The sequence below is a fragment of the Sceloporus occidentalis genome, unplaced genomic scaffold (genome assembly GCF_023333645.1).
Source record: "Sceloporus occidentalis isolate IW3139 unplaced genomic scaffold, rSceOcc1.0.p SCAF_3, whole genome shotgun sequence".
Lineage (NCBI taxonomy): Eukaryota > Metazoa > Chordata > Lepidosauria > Squamata > Phrynosomatidae > Sceloporus > Sceloporus occidentalis.
Genome location: NW_028316983.1, coordinates 8,573,640 through 8,590,800, shown reverse-complemented (window position 1 = coordinate 8,590,800; position 17,161 = coordinate 8,573,640).

Genomic DNA, 17,161 nt, shown 5'->3' with positions numbered 1-17,161 from the left:
GCCTATAAATTGAATCATAATTATTTAACACTGTGTCATATTATCTTTTGGGCTCTACTCCAAACCTTCCATATGTTAAAAAAATAATAACCAACTTCCCTCCCCTTTCCTACAACAAAATCAAAAATAGAAATTCAATATCATAAAATCAAATCTTCTTTAATCTCCCATCTTGCTACTAGGTATTTTTTAACTGGGTTCCAATCGTCTTCTGTTCTTTCTTTAAATTTACCTTTAATTGTTGCTGTTAAACAATCCATGTCTTTGATTTCCAATAATTTAAACAACCAGTCCTCCAGAGTAGGAGCATGTGTCGACTTCCAATATTTAGCTACAAGTGTTCTTGTGCCTGTAACTAAATACAGTAATATCCTCCAATATCTTTTTTCATGTACAGCGTCCATTATCGTTGTCATATTTAGTAAATACAGTTCCGGCATGAAAGGAAAATCAATTTTCAACATAGATTTGATAGCCTTATGAACATCATGCCAAAAAATCTTAATTTTCGGACAAGTCCACCACATGTGTATGTAAGAGCCTCTTTCTTTTCGGCATTTCCAGCATTTGTTATCCATTAGATTATACATTTTTGCAATCCTTACCGGCGTATAGTACCATCTATTTTTAACCTTTATATAATTTTCTATTAAATCCTGTGAGACTGTGGACCTATTGGATTTCTTCAATGATGCCTCCCAATGCTCCAATGGAATATCCTGTCTAAATTCTTCCGCCCATTGTATCATGTAACTAGATATTGTTTCATGTTCCAGTTCTCTATGCAGAAATAATTTATATAGTTTGGCGACTTTCCCTTTATCAGTTGCCCAAATAATTTTATCTAAATCATTTTCACCTTTTTCAAAGCCTTCTTTACATTGATCTTCTTTATAACTCTGTTTAATTTGTAGGTAACCAAACCAGCTTATGTTTTTGCCTATCAATTTTAACTCTTCTTTTGTCTCTATATCCCATTCTCCAACTTTGTTTGTTTTTAATAAATCTTTATATCTGATCCAATCCACCTCCCCTTCCCATCTACCAAAGGAAGCCTCCTGTGTGGACACCCACCAGGGAATCCCAAAATAAGATTTGTTTTTTATATTTACCCATACACCAAATAACGCTTTCCTAACTGAATGATTCTGAAATTCTTTGTTAACTGTATGTTTATTGTACCATATATAAGCGTGCCAACCGAATCTATTATTGAGTGTTTCGAGATTTAATAATTTCTTATTTTTTAAGGTTACCCATTCTTGAATCCAGATCATGGCACATGCCTTATAGTAGAGATTCAGATCTGGAAGAGCGCATCCTCCTGCTTCTTTTGGCTTTTTCAATATATTTCTTTGAAATTTTGCTTTCTTTCCTCTCCAGACGAAGTTAAGAATTGTTTTCTCCCAGTCTTTCAATATTTTCCCCCCATTTATTAATATAGGCAAATTTATAAACAAAAACATTAATCTGGGGAGGATAGTCATCTTAATTGTAGCAATCCTGCCTAGGATAGACAAATTCATCTTATTCCATATAGTTAAATCCTTTTTTATCCATTGCCAAACCGGTATATAATTATTTTCAAACAAATTTGTATTTCTGTCTGAAATCCAAATCCCTAAATATTTTTTGTTATCATTGAGGTCTTGTTCTTATTTAATCCTGATTCCTGATACCGTGCCAAATTCATTTAATTATTCAAGCAAATGTTCTATATTTCTTATAGGGTCTTCTAGAATAACAACGACGTCGTCTGCGTATGCTTTCAGCTTATGTTCATAGCTTATCTTATTGTTGTTTCTTATCGAATTTGCTAAGATTTCTAACACTGTGATAAAAAGCAAAGGTGACAGGGAGCACCCCTGACGTGTTCCCTTATTGATAGCTATGTTGTTAGTTTTTTCTCCATTTCTAATTATTTGTATCATTTGTTGTGAATAGATTTGGACCATATTACCTAAAAAAAAAAATCCCCAAAATCCATTCTTTCTAGAACCTCCAACATGAATTGCCATTTCACCGAATCAAACGCCTTCTCAGCGTCGAGGAATACCAAGGCAAGTTTTTCCCCAACATGTATAGAATAATATTCAATAACATTTAATATTGTCCTTATATTGGTTCTGATTTGTCTGCCAGGGAGGAATCCGTTCTGATCTATATGAATAGTTTTAGACAGGATTTTCTTTAATCTATTAGCCAAGATCCACATATATATTTTATAATCTAAGTTCAATAAGGCTATCGGCCTATAGTTTGCCATATTTGTTTTATCTTTGCCCTCCTTGGGAATTAAAACCACATCTGCTTGATTCCATGAAATCGGTTTCCCGTTTATACTTATGCTGTTAAATGTGCTGCACATTATTTTACATAGTTCCATTTTAAAGGTCTTGTAAAAGGCTGCGGTATAACCATCAGGGCCTGGAGCTTTCCCCATTTTTTGTTTATCAATTGCTTCCAAAATTTCAGCTTCCAAGATTGGCATATTTATTGCTTCTCTCTCTTCCCTAGTTATTTTCCTTATATTTTTCTTATCCAAATATTTCCTAATTTGTAATAAGTGTAACTCTTTATCCGTGTTCTCCTTAAATAAATTCGAATAATATTCTTGAAAAGCTTTCTTAATTTCGTTTTGTTTAGTAATTTTCTTCCCATTATGCTGAATTGTGGTGATTAGTTTTTTGTCTCTTTCTTTTTTTAGTTTATACACTAACCATCGCCTCGTCTTATTTGCATGTTCAAAATATTTTTGGTTAGTCTTTCTTATTTTCTGTGCTAATTCCTCATTATCTTGCTTATGTAATTTATATTTAATTGCTTCATACTTATTTGTTATTTTCTTGTTACTGAGATTCTGATTAAGGTCTTCCTCTAACTTCTTTAGTTCCTGCAAAGCAGGTTTTCTTTTGTTCTCATTTTCTTTTTTGAGTTCTGCTGCCTTCTTAATTAGCCATCCCCTGATGACCACCTTACAAGTGTCCCAAATTGTTTTGTATGCTACATCTGGCATTGTGTTCTGTCCTAAAAAATTTTTAATCTCTTTTTTTAATAGTTTAACATATTCCTCATCTTTCAAAAGTTTGTCTTTTAACCTCCATATCCATTCCTTCCTTAACATGCTTAATTCAATATCCATTTCAATCATATTATGGTCAGATAGTGTTCTAGGGGCTATTTCCATCTTTTGGATATTAGATAATAAACTTTTCAAGGTCATAAACATGTCGATCCTTGAGACCGACTGGTGAGTCTCGGAATAATATGTGAAGCCTTTTTTATATTTATACATATGAGTCCATACATCTACCAGCCCACATTCATCCAACAAATCAAAACAGCTTACTGGTAATTTTCCTTGATTATTGTGTATCTTCCTTACTGACTGCCTATCTCTCTTGGGTCTCAATACTCCATTAAAGTCTCCTGTCAGTATAATTTTATCTCCCTCAATTCTATTCATTTCTTGCCTTAGTGTCTTAAAAAAGCTGTCCTTCCCTTCTAGCAGCGCATATATACAAATTACATTTATCCTTGCTTCCTGTAACAGTATTTGCACAGCTATATACCTACCTTCATTATCTTTAAATAATTCTTTTACTTCGTATTTTTTATCTACGTATATCGCCACTCCTCTTCTTCTTTTTATCTTTTCTGATGAACAAAACAATTGTCCTAAACTTGGGCTTCTTAAATATTTTATTTCGTTCTCTCGTATTTTAGTTTCTTGAAGACATAAAATATTACATTTACTTTTTTCTAAATAATGAAAAATTAATTTCCTTTTCTTGGCGTTATTTATTCCTCTCACATTGAAAGATCCAATCCTTAACCTCATCCTGTTCTAATCAGCCAATTTCTTCTTCATCTGAGGACTTTTCTATCCTTTCTTCCTCCTCCCCTGGTCTAACTTCTTCTAGTGTGTTCTTATTTTCTCCCAACAGTTTTTCTTTACTTCCGTAGTTCTTAGTATTTTGTCCTGTTTTGTTCTTTTTTCTCTTATCTAGCACTCTGCGGTAAAAATCCTTAGCTTTGTCTACTGTATCAATTTTATATCCCTTCTGTTTGAACACAAAACTCAACCCTTCAAATTTTCCCCATTGAAATCTTATATCGTTTTCTCGAAGTGCCTGCGTTAGAAATTTGTAGTCCTGCCTTCTTCTCAAAATTTGTGTTGGGAGGTCTTTATACACATCAACTTCTTTCCCATCAATTACCAATTTATTTTCATCATTTTTCTGACAGACCCTGTTTCTTAGCCTAACGTTCGTAAAACAAATAGCCACATCTCTATCTAATTTTCTCTCCCTGGCAGTGGAAGAGTTGATCCTAAAGATCTTTTCAATTTGCAAATCTATCCTGAGGCATATCCAAAAAATTTGCTAACTGGGGTATAATCCGCTCAAACAGTTGTTCTTTTTCCATCTCTGGAACCCCTCTGAGCTTCAAACAATGTTCTCTATGTCTCATTTCTTGAATCAATATGTTGTGATTTGCTATCTGTTGTTCAACCATTGTTATCTCTGCTTTCTTTTCTACATCTTTGGTTCTGGTAGCTAAAAGATCTACTTCGGTCTTAAGGTCTTTTAAATCCTCCGATAATTTGTCTAATTTATTCGACAGGCCTTCTATTTCATTCCGCATATCTGCTCTTATTTCTTCTCTATTCTCCTTTAGTTCTTCCCTTATTTCTTTTTTAAACGCTTTCTTAAATTCTCTTAACTCTTGGAGAATTACCATATTAATATCTGATTGTTTATACAAGAGCTCAGAAGAGTCCCTTCGACCAGCTGGGAAACTTTGCAACTGTCCTTGCATCTGTTGCTTTGATCTTACCCCTGAAGCCATGTTTTATGTACAATTTATATAACCGTGCCTCTAAACTCAAGATTAACTTGATTTTTTTTTTACCGCAAGTAAATAGTGCTATTGGCAATTTCCTGATCTTAACGTACCAAAATAAATTTAGTCAGAACCAAATACAACCCTCACAATCTATAATCCAAAGCCTATATATCAAGCTGATTTCAGATCTTAACAGTACCTTATCCCACCCCAACTTCTTTACCCTATTTACCTCCCCCCCATATTTACTATTTCCAGACTTGTTTGAAGTTGCTTAAATAAGGTGCGAATTGCACTTTATCCTGCTGAGAATATATTTCAAAAAATATCGCCGCTGTAGGATGCAACCAAAAAAAAAGGTTATGTACTAGTTGGTGCCCTTGGGCTACCGCTGGCAGCAAAGGCTACTCAACGATCTCTAGTTCCCCCCCAACTGCGACCCATCTCTTGAGGTGTGCTGCAGCCCGGGGAAACATCCAGGAGATCCCCAATAAGCCCCAACTAAGTTCCTTGCCTTCTTCGGCAAGTTAGTGCCCTTGATTGGCTTACTGCCAGAGGACAAGTAGAGAGGATGTTGGAACTACAGCCCCTCTACCAATCGCTAGCGAAGTAACCTTCTGGTGAACGGACAAGCAACAGCAGAGGGCTGCCAAGAGAAACAAAAAAGAGGAGAGAAAAAAAATAGTGACTTTAACTGGGAGAGTATCTGAACTGTCAGCTTTATCTCTCTCCTCCTCCTCTAAGTGCTGCAACTGCTGCTGCAAGGGGTTAGGGGGCATTGGGGGCCTTTATGGCCTCAGCTGGCCCGGCTCTCTCCCTTCCCTTGCTGCTGCTGCTGCTGCGCCGCTGCAAAGAGTTGGGGGGTGCTGGGGGCCTTTATGGCCTCAGCTGGTCCGGCTCTCTCCCTTCCCTCGCTGCCGCTGCTGCCGCTGTGCTGCTACAAAGAGTTGGGGGGCGTTGGGGGCCTTTATGGCCTCACCTGCTCCAGCTCTCTCCCTTCCCTCGCTGCTGCTGCTGCTGCGCCGCTGCAAAGAGTTGGGGGGCGTTGGAGGCCTTTATGGCCTCAGCTGGCCCGGCTCTCTCCCTTCCCTCGCTGCTGCTGCTGTGCTGCTGCAAAGAGTTGGGGGGCGTTGGGGGCCTTTATGGCCTCAGCTGCTCTGGCTCTCTCCCTTCCCTCGCTGCTGCTGCTGCTGCTGCTGCGCCGCTGCAAAGAGTTGGGGGGCGTTGGAGGCCTTTATGGCCTCAGCTGGCCCGGCTCTCTCCCTTCCCTCGCTGCTGCTGCTGTGCTGCTGCAAAGAGTTGGGGGGCGTTGGAGGCCTTTATGGCCTCAGCTGCTCCGGCTCTCTCCCTTCCCTCGCTGCTTCTGCAGCTGCTGCGCCGCTGCTGTGATTCTCTAATTCACTGACTCATTGGACGTTATCAGACAAGGGAAATTGGAAGTATAATCCAATGGCAATCCGAATGCAATAATGGGGTTTAACATTATTGCGTGATAGACTACCATATGCAATTTCGGGCAATGGGAAATCAGTCCAAATGCAATCCTGGGGTTTCACATTATTGCGTGATAGACTACCACATGCAATTTTGGGCAATGGCAAGCTATTTTGGGGCAATGGGAAGTCAGTTCCAACACAATTCGAATTCACGTAAATTCGCTGAACTAGCAATTTCACATGAATGTGTTCTGGTCCCATTTTCTTTTCATTCAAAATTAAGAGAAATTCACATGGAAGCCAGTAATCACAGCTATATCCATAGAGCTTTGCTGGATCAAAATTAATGTTTTTGAAAGACATTCTTTATAAAAACTAAAAAGACTATCAACCTCAGGTGCTGTAATTGGATTTGAAGGGAGCCAAACTGTGGAAAGCAGTTCTTGGAGGTTTTTTGTGGGGGTTTTGGGCCATGGGGCCATATTCTAGAAGAGTTTCTTCCTGACGTTTCGCCAGCATCTGTGGCTGGCATCTTCTCTGAAAACAACTATGGATGCCGGCCATGAAAACCTTCAAGTTCTTGGAAGACTGGGTGAAGCTGGATGTGTAATACAAATGTGTAAGAGCCCACGAGGAACATCAGGAACAGTACAAATCAATATCCTTCCACTCTCCTCCAGCCACTGAATGGTTAAGGGAAGGCTGCAATGGCTAATCAGTGAGATGAGGATTTGAGAAGAGAGATATAGTATAGTTCTGCCTTTGGAACTTTTATGCTATGCATCACAAAAGTTGATCTCAACCACTGACTAAATTGTTGAATGATATATTAACAGAAAGGACAATCCTATTGTTTCAATGGATCTGCTTTAATCAGGACTGATAGTTTCAGCCAACTCTTTAAAACATGCACAAAAAAGGAGACTTCCTGGTGTGTTTCACAGCCAGTTTCAATTACTTCTTTTATCATTACAGTGCATGTTATTCTTCTATTTCTGGCATTTCTACATGTGAGGAGTTACAAGAATAAGGGACCTCTGTTTTTTCTGATTTTTGCAGAGTGCAACTATAATATGCACCAGCAATAACACTACCATAGAACAGCCATTTGGATGGAAAAATCAGCACTTGGAAAAGTTACTGTTTGGACAATAACTCTCTGAGAACTGGAGAATCCTGAGTGTTTAGTCCAAAGAACTAATGTTTCCAAGTTCGGTACAAAATATCCACATTTAAGCTCTGTGTATGTGTGTTTCAAAAAGGATCTCAAGTAGACACTGAAGATCCAGATGACCTGGAGAACCAGTGCTGCTCAGGTGCCACTCTGGATGCATCAGTACCAGGCTAAAGGGACCAAAGATCTGATTTGCAACTACAGAGATCTCTTGGGTCCTTGAAGCATTTATTGGAAAATAAAATTCCCTTCTGTGGCCGAGGGAGACTGCGTGCAACTGTTCAACTCATCCCAGCCCTCTGGCAGAATAGGGCATTTCAATGTGAGGCTTTGTTCTCTTTGGAGGGGGCACCTATTGTGGCTTCTAAAAAGAGAAGTGAAGGGCAACTCCAGATCTTGAAAGACAGATGGCAACACTGAACTCCAGCTGAGAGGAGAAACTGGCTGTGGGCCAGCAAAGGGGCAACAGAGCCTATAAATGTATTCCTTTAGAGAGAGAGAAAAGTTTAGTTCATTCATATGAACAAGGGCACATCATGGAGTACAGTGTCTGTTAGGGTGAGGGTTTTGGTTTGTATCAATGACCTTAAGAGTTTGGCATTGCAAAGGGGAGGGAAAAGGAGATGCAGAGAGCCAAAGTGGGTGTAGGAGAGATTTTCCTTTTGCTTTGCTTATTTGGTCAGTTTGTCTAGGGAATGTAAAGATCCCCATTAGAATCCTTTTGGTATCTTTTGCACATGTGAGTTCCCTGTGCTAATGGCTGGACATTTTGTCTCATATAGAAAGTCTTAACTTGAGGTGTTAATTCTTCACTCAAAGGAAGCAACAAGTAATTTTAGCAATCTTCTTCCTGTTTGGAGAAAAACAATCTTTGGGAAAAAAATACAGTCTTTAAAGTTTATTTGAACTGTGGGACTTATTCTGCATCAACAAAAACATCAACAAAAACTTCCTGCCTTTCCCCCAAGACTAGGGGTGCATCTACACTGTAGAATTAATGCAGTTTGACAACACTTTAACTTACTTGGATCTTTCCTACAGAATCCTGAGATTTGTAGTCTTGTGAGTCACCAGTACTCTTTGGCAGAGAAGGCTAAAGACCTTGTAAAACTACAAATTCAGGGATTCCATAGGATGGAGCCACAGCACTTGGTGTCAAACTGAATTATTTCTACAAAGTATATACACCTTGGGATTCAATGTGGCTTCCACATTAAAAGGGTGCAATTAAAACCATATAAAAATTCAATGTTGAAACCAAATTAAGCTACAAACCATATTAAAAACACAAACTTTAATTTTTAATAAAAGGTTAAGCAATGTAGTTTAAAACAATACCACTCTTAAAGCCCTTTCTTAAAACCCTCAAAAACTGTCAGTTCTAAAACCTTGTCTGAATAATAAAAAAGCCTTTCCTGCTGATGGAAGGATAGTAAGGAGGAGGCAATTTTTGCCTCTGTAGGGTCCCCCCCTGCCGAGTCTAGGGTCAGTCAATGAGAAATATGCTGTTCCATGCACAATAATGTCTCATTTTTGTCTTCAAAAATCATATATGAAATTTTGCAGAGAATAACTGCTGAACTGTGAAGATTCTCGTCAGTCCAGGATTTTGTTTGCCAGGGTTTCCTAATCCTCAAGAAACACTTTTTCAACCATTTCCCAAATATTTTTTTTAAAATCTGTAGCTCCAGTCTCTACTCAATTCAAGGTTACAGAAGCAGAGTTCTGCATATGGTGCCATTGTGTGTGGGCACATATTTGCACATGGCTGCACACTGTGCATGGTTGGGCATTTCACATGGACAGGCATTGTACATTGCATATGTAAGTGTGCACACATTTCCGTGTTGCAATTCATGAATGAGGTGGCTTTGCACAACTACTTTGTAACCCCATGAACATAAAATGAAGCTCAATTTCCTTGTAGGATCGTGGCCCTTGTGAGACAAAGACCAGTTGTGAGTACACACAGGTCTGCAGAATGCCTTGTGTACAAAGTCAGTGAACTGGTTTATGTAGAGGGCAATGTGTGAAGTCTCACCTCCCACCTCCCATAGCCTTCTACCCAAATGTCTTGAATAATTTGAGTTGTGGGGAGGAGGAGGAATAAAATGTACAATGTAGGAGACAGGTGGTGAGTGTAATAAGACCCAAACACAAAGCTGATGTTAACTAAAGGAGTTTAAAGCAATTTATCCCAGCAGGGATTGGCTGTGCTCTGTATTTTCTTTGGCTTGGGTTGAGAAGAAAGGTCAGACAAAAAAAGAAGAGGGAAAATGGGGAAAGTGGAGGTGAGAAGCTAATTTACTCTTTGTGCTCATATACATCTTTCCTCCATCCCTTTGTTGACAGCTTCTCAACTTCTTCATCCAGATCTGTTTGCCAAAAGGAGGTTTAGGATGAAAATAGCTCTGTTGAGGATTGTTCTGAAAAGTTCTTAAAGGACACCTTCCCATTGTCCCCATGTGCATATTGGTATGATTTTCTCTTTGCCAAGCAAGGGGAAAGAGAAACAAAAATCCAGGGTGCCTTGGATGGCATATGAAAAAGATTATGTGTTTTAGGAGCAGTGTTGAAGCTTCAGCTTTGCCTGGAATATGTGGACGGGTGCAAGGTAGGCCTAGAAGCAGTGGCAAGATGCCAGGGAAGTTTTGAGAACTGCCAGGAGATGACCTGATAGTCCAGGGAATCAGTGTGCAAAGGGATCTTGTCGTACCTTTGGGACTTAGTGAAAGAATGAAGCCAGTAGCTTGAGCTTTTGTAGGCTTCTGCTTCCTCAGATGCATGGTGTGGAATGGACTTGTTTATAGTCTTGTTATCCGGAGGATTCTGAGAACTTTCCCAAGCTATATTTCAAGGTAATGACAGGAATGCAACTCCCCATGCCTCTTTTTGTTGCCTACCATTTTCTCTCCTTTATTTGTTTTACTGTATTAGTTAGATTTACCTTATTTTGCTTTCAGTGACCTCTAGGCAATACAATACATACATCTCCCCTTCTCCTCAATGTGTCTTTCCAGTTACCTTGTGAACCAGGTCAAGCAGAGAGATTGAGAGGGAGGGAGGGAGACAAACCCATTTGCCTCCCCCATGTCCTCACTAATCACAACTGTTTTGTGAATTATGGATGTTGTTGCATTTTCCTAACTATTCTTGTGATTGTGGTGGGACTGAAAGAAAGCTCTTCTCCAAGGAACTCAAGACTCCATCAGGTTTATATTGTGAGATATGCTCTTTCAGATAGGTTGTAATTGCATAACCTCCAAGTGTGCCAGTCTGACAGGGACAGCTTTGACATCTCTTCTGTCATCTCACCTTATCAGCTGCTTTCATAGAATCATAAAATGATAGAGCTGGAAGAGACCACAAGGGCCATTCAGTCCAATCCCCTGCCATGCAGGAACACACAATCACAACCAGTAACCCCCAACAGATGGTCATCCAGTCTCTGCTTAAAAACCAAAGAAGGAGACCACCACCTTCTGAGGCAGCATATTCCACTTTCAAACAGCTCTTACTGTCAGGAAGGTCTTCCTAATGTTTAGGTGGAATCTCTTTTCCTGTAGTTTGAATCTGTTACTTTGGGTCCTATTCTCTGGCATTGTGGCGGCGGTGGCTGAGGACTTGCTCCATCTTCAATATGACACCCTTTCAACTATTTAAAAGGGGTTATCATATCACTTCTTAATCTTGTTTTCCCCAGGCTAAACATACCCAGCTTCCTAAGCATTTCCTCATAGGGCATGGCTTCTAGATTGAAAATCACTACACTGCCATGTCTGACAAAGAGCTATCTAAGGTGTTATTTGGTTGCTAAGGTTCATCATCTTGGATAGTTCAGACAAAAACCCAGAGCACATTCACCTTTTCACTGACGTGGGAACCACCAACTGCCACTTCAACTCACAACTCACTTTTAAGCTGTAGCCATTTCCTATACAACAGGATTTTTTTTAAATCAATGAATTGTTTCAATTTACGCTAAGAAATATTTAAATAATAAGCCAGCCAAATATGTCCCGATTTTCATCTATGGAATGGTGGAGAGTGCTATTTAGTGCTTTAGCCCTTTGCTGTGGGATAAGCTTCCTCAACTATGACCAACAAAGCTGAGGCCTTTTCCAATCCAGCAACAAATTATCAGTCTTGCTAAATAGGAAACCACATACTTGCTGCCATGTCTGCAATGGATAATAGCTCCACCAGGGTTATCAATTCTGCTAGTGGGAAGTCACCATTGGATACAACCCCAAACTGGCGTGGCACTCTGTACTTGAAACACCACAGTAAGAGAAGGTCAGCACTATTTTGTTCATTCATATTTATTAATGTTTTAAAGATCCATCACATTTGACCAACAGAATTTCCCAGGCAGTTTAAATTTAGGATCATGGTTCCATGCACTAGCACAGCTATAGTTGCTGTTGTTATTGTGTCTTCAAGCCCTTTCCAACTTATTATGACCCTAATGCAAACCTATCACAGGGTTTTCTTGGCAGGTTGCATCAGAGGGGCTTTGCCATCATCTTCCTCTGAGGTTGAGAGAGTGTGACTTGCCCAAGGTCACCCAGTGAGTTTCTGTGGCTGAGTGAGGATTCAGACACTGATCCCTGGAATCATAACCATTCAAATCACTACACCACACTGGTTCTACAGATGGTCAAATCAGGCCTAATGTAAATGTATAAAAATCCTGGGGTGGTGAGATAGTGATGGTGGTAGCAAATACTATTCCAGTCTGAAAAATGGAAACTCAATTTTGAGCAATTGTAAATCCTTATCTTCAATACTAGTGGAACCTCATTGCAGGAAAAAAAAAAGAAGGTACAGTAATTGTTCTGTGTTCCTCTTCTGAAGATGAGAGGTGGTGTTGTTAAGGGCTCCATGCTTGGAAAATGACTATAACAATTATATTGCTGGCAACTGGAAACTTTTGTTCTTCTCCCATCCTTAGCCTCCTGGGGCTTTAATGGAAGACAGCTAAGTAGCTCTTCACTCTTCTCTATTCCTGCAGCCAGCGTGGCCAGACATCCTACAAAGTCACTTAGCACCTCCACTTAGTGCATGTTTTTCATGCATGGGGGGTGATTGCAAACTGACACCCTTCAGGAGAAACATGCAGGGATTATTGTTTCTAAAATATTTTTTAAACAATTTTTTCATGGTTTTTATAAAACAATGGAATTTTATAGAGTAGTGAGCGGAAAGAATATGCAAAAAGAAAAAGGAATATTGCAAATCAAGGTAGAGGGCAATTGAAAAGGCCACAATTAGACATTGGAAGAACCAATGTAATGCAATGTATAGAATACTGCACCTCAAGCAGCAGAAGGCTGGTGTGTGTGTTTGCGTATGTGTGTTGAATGTTATCTCTGTCAGTGCAGCTCAGTAGGCAGCCATGGCCAAGTCACTATCAGCCTAATCTATTTCACAAGGAAGCTGTTAAGATAAAATGTGTAGTCATGAGGATGTCATGATTTAAGTATCTCTTCTTCTACCAGGATTTTCAAATGGGGTTTTATTGTTCTGTTACTCAGGCCTGCAAGGAATGTATCGGGAGGTGGGTTGCTTCATGTTCCACCACCCTGTGAAGGCTAGGCTGGTGGGTATACATGGAAGGGCTTTTGCTGTGGCAGCAACTGGGGAACTCCCTATCGAGACAGGTCATCCCTTCAGAGTTTCCAGCAGGCAGTGAAGACCATGTTATTTTGCTTGTCACTTGAATCTTAAAATTAATGTTGTATGTTCTGGATGTTTTTAAACTATGTGTCTGGTTTTAGAACAGCCAGAACATACGAGATTAATTTTAAAAAGAAGTCTAGTGTTCTAAATAGTTTTTAGTTATTTGTAGGTTATTAGTAGGCTACAAGCTGAACCTGAGTCAGCAGTGTGATGCAGCACTGAAAATGCAATTCTAGGCTGCATCAATAAGAGTGTAATGTCTACATTGTGGGAAGTGATATTATCACTCCATTCTGCTTTGTTAAGACCTCACCTGGAATATGTGTCCAGTTCTGGGTATTGCAGTTCAAGAGAGATACTGACAAGCTGGAGCTTGTCCAGGGGTAGGCAACCAAAATGGTGAAAGGTCTGGAAACCATGCCTTATGAGGAGTTGAGCATGCTTAGCCTGGAGAAGAGAAGGTTAAGAGGTGACATGATAACTCTGTTTAAATATTCGAAGGGGTGTCATATTGAGGATGGAGCAAGCTTGTTTTCTATTACTCCAGAGACTCGAAGCTAGAACAATGGATTCAAAATATAGGGAAAGAGATTCCACCACAATGTTAGAAAGATCTCCTGATGGTAAGAGCTGTTTGACAGTGAAACACACTGCCTTGGAAAGTGGTGGAATCTCCTTCTTTGGAGGTTTTTAAACAGAGCCTTGATTGTCATTTGTCAGATATGCTTTGACTGTGTGTTCCTGCATGAAAGGAAGTTGAGCTGGATGGCTCTTGTGATGTCTTTCAGCTCTAGAATTCTATTATTCAATGCCCAAAATGATCTAGCTGCATCAGTGAGCTAATCAATAATAAATTCTCTAATGATTATGTACAAAACTTTTAAAACAAATAGGCTTCCAATCCATTTCCAGGACCTTTTAGCCAGCAGCCTCTAGGAACACAGATATCATCCTGTTATCAGAGTCCCTAGCCACTGATGGACCATCCTGTGAGCAACCCATTAAAATTATATGACAAGATAGGTAGCAACACTCCTTGAACATGATGTCCAGGACTGAAAGCACAGTGCTCCGAGGAATATTTTTTTAAATACAACTGTGTACAATCGTTTGTTCCTGTTTCTCAAAGTAATTTCCTTGATCTCTGCAAAAGAACAAACAGAGAAAATAACCAATGCTGTCACTGGAAGTTTTCTAAATCAGGAAGCCAGACAACTTGCTACTTGTTTGGAATCAGAAACTGGATCTAGATAAGAAAAGAGAAGATATGTTTAGGCACTGGTTGTCTGGAAGATACTATCCCAGAGCTTGGGAAAATTTTAGTTTTGGGCCAGTTGAAGTTTCTGAATATTCTTACAAGGCAGCCACATATAGAGTACATTATAATAATTCACAAGGGATGCAAATAAGGTGTGGGTCATCATAGCCAGATTAGAGATCTTCACAAATAGTTGCAGTTAGCAAATCAGTTGCTAATTTTAACTGTGCAAATGCAAGGCTGTCCATTTTTGAAATCTGACTGTCCAGGTTCAGCGCTGAGTCTGGCAGTATACTTAAACTACAAACCTGTGCCTTCAAGGAGAGTGTAATCACATCCGATATAGGCTGAATCACTGTTTTCAGATTTGCTTTGTGACTGACCAAGAGCATCTCTATGATGTCTTGAATATGCTTCACTGTAATCAAATCCATTATTGACATTGGCATGTTACTAGTATAGAACTGAAGCAGTTTCACAGAATGTAGATGGGAAGATGGAATCAGCTTTGGTGCCATCAGCATACTGATCACACCATACTTCAAATCTCTGAAATCCTTTTGGGGAAAGCAACAGAGCCTTGAGGAACCCCAGCACCACTTCTGAACCCATCCCTCCAGGAAGGACCAAAACCATAGTAACAGAGTGTCTCCAAGTCCCATACCTGAGAGGTGGACCAGACGTAAGCCATGGAGGTGGACCAGTACTTTTTAAAATAAAAAGTTTTATTTTAATTGTTAGGTAATTTTAAATCCTATATTGTTTAATTGTCTTTTAAGAGGGGGATATTTTGTATATATGGATGTATTTTAACTCTTGTAAACCGCTTTGATTGTTTTTAACAAAAAGCAGGATAGAAATAAAAGTTTTATTTTATTATTTTTATTTTATTACTGAAAGCCACAGAGAGGACCAGCAGAACCATCAGAGACACATTCCATTCATCCTGTTCCCAGTGTAGACCATCCACCAAGATGGGTAAAAACTGTTTTTGTCCCATAACTGGACCTGAATCCAGACTGAAATAGATCTATAAATCGTTTCTTTCAGGAGCTCCAGGAGCTGAGAGACTGAATGCTCCAGGAGCTTCCATAAGAATGGGATATTGGAAACCAATCAGTAATTTGAGCAATGCAGTGCAGTGGGATTTGAGAAAGTTGTTTTAAGGGTGTATCCACACTGCAGAAATAATGCAATCTGATGCCACTTTAACTGACTCAATCCTATAGAATCCTAGGAATTGTCATTTAGAGAAGCACCAGAGCTCACTGACAGACCAGGCTGAATACCTGACCAAACTGCAAATCCCACCATTCCACAGGATGGAGTCATGACAGTTAAAGTGGTATCAAACTGCTTTATCTCTGTAGTGTGGATACATCCTAAGCAACAGTCTTACAAGTGCCTTTTAAAGTCGCAGCAGAAGAGAAATATTCATCATTCCCTTTACCCACAAAGCCATTTCCCATTAGGTGTATTTATAAGACTGGAAGTGCAAGGATCCAGCATACACACGGTAGACCTCACATCTGGCCTCCTATAACTTTGCACAAGAATTGAGGGGATCATTAGGAGAATATTTATGGACTCATGGAAGATAAAACTGAAGCTGCTGTGTGTCCAGCTACAGAAACAGAGGTGGATGCTTCACCACCACTCCCATCCACTCTTCATTATGCAATAAATATTTGTGTTGGCAGGGAAGGGGGCTATATCAGCTACATCAGTCTGAGGGAGCAGATGTGCCCTAGTTCCATCTGACAGAAATTTACAGTGCATCTTTTGGCTCCTGGATTGGCTAACCTTTAATACTATTGGAACCCTGTCCATATTGAATCTGGCATCCCTATTCTCAAGAAATGACAAACATGCTGCTGTTAACCTCTTTTGAGCTAACCTTTACTCATAGCAACCCTGTGAATGAGACATCTCCAAGACCCCTTATCCTCCACTGCTCTGCTCAGGTCCTGCAGGCTCATACTCATGATTTCCCTGATTAAGTCCATCAATCTGGCATGTGGTCTTCCTCTCACTTTGCAGCTGTTTACCTTTCCTAGAATTATTGTCTTTTCTAATGAGTTGTGTCTTCTCAAGGTGTGGCCAAAGTATGACAGCCTCAGATCCATCACCTTGGCTTCCAGGGAGAGTACAGGTTTGATCTGTTCTAGGACCAATTTGTTTGTCTTTTTAGTTGTCCATAGTATTCTTAGCATTCTTCTCCAACACCACATTTGAGATGAGTTGATCTTCTTTCTGTCTGCCATTTAAACTCTCCTTAAAAGTTTCCAAAGAAGGCGTATCCACTGCCTTCTGATGCTGTCTAATGCACTGAAGAACAGTGAAAGTCATTTGGGTGGAATGTCTTTCCTTTTACTGTAATTTGAAACCATTGCTTCATGGTCTAGTCTCTGCTGTAATAGAAAACAAGCTTGCTACATACATCTTGCACATGACATCCCTCAAGGTATTTAAATATGCTTCTCATATGACTTCTCAGTCTTTTCTCCTTTAAACTAAACATACCCAGACCTTCAACCACTCCTCACAGGGCTTGTTTTCCAAATCTTTGGCCATTTTGGTTGCCAAAGAATTAAGCACAGTTATGGCAGTTTCATACCACTTTAACTATCATGGCTCTATCCTGGTTTTTGTAGTCTGGTGAAGAATTCTCTGTTCTAGAAAGCTCTAGTGTTAAAACTCAAGGGAGTGGCCTAGACCTCTCCAGAATTGTAAGCATCTCACCACACTATGGATCCCAAAATT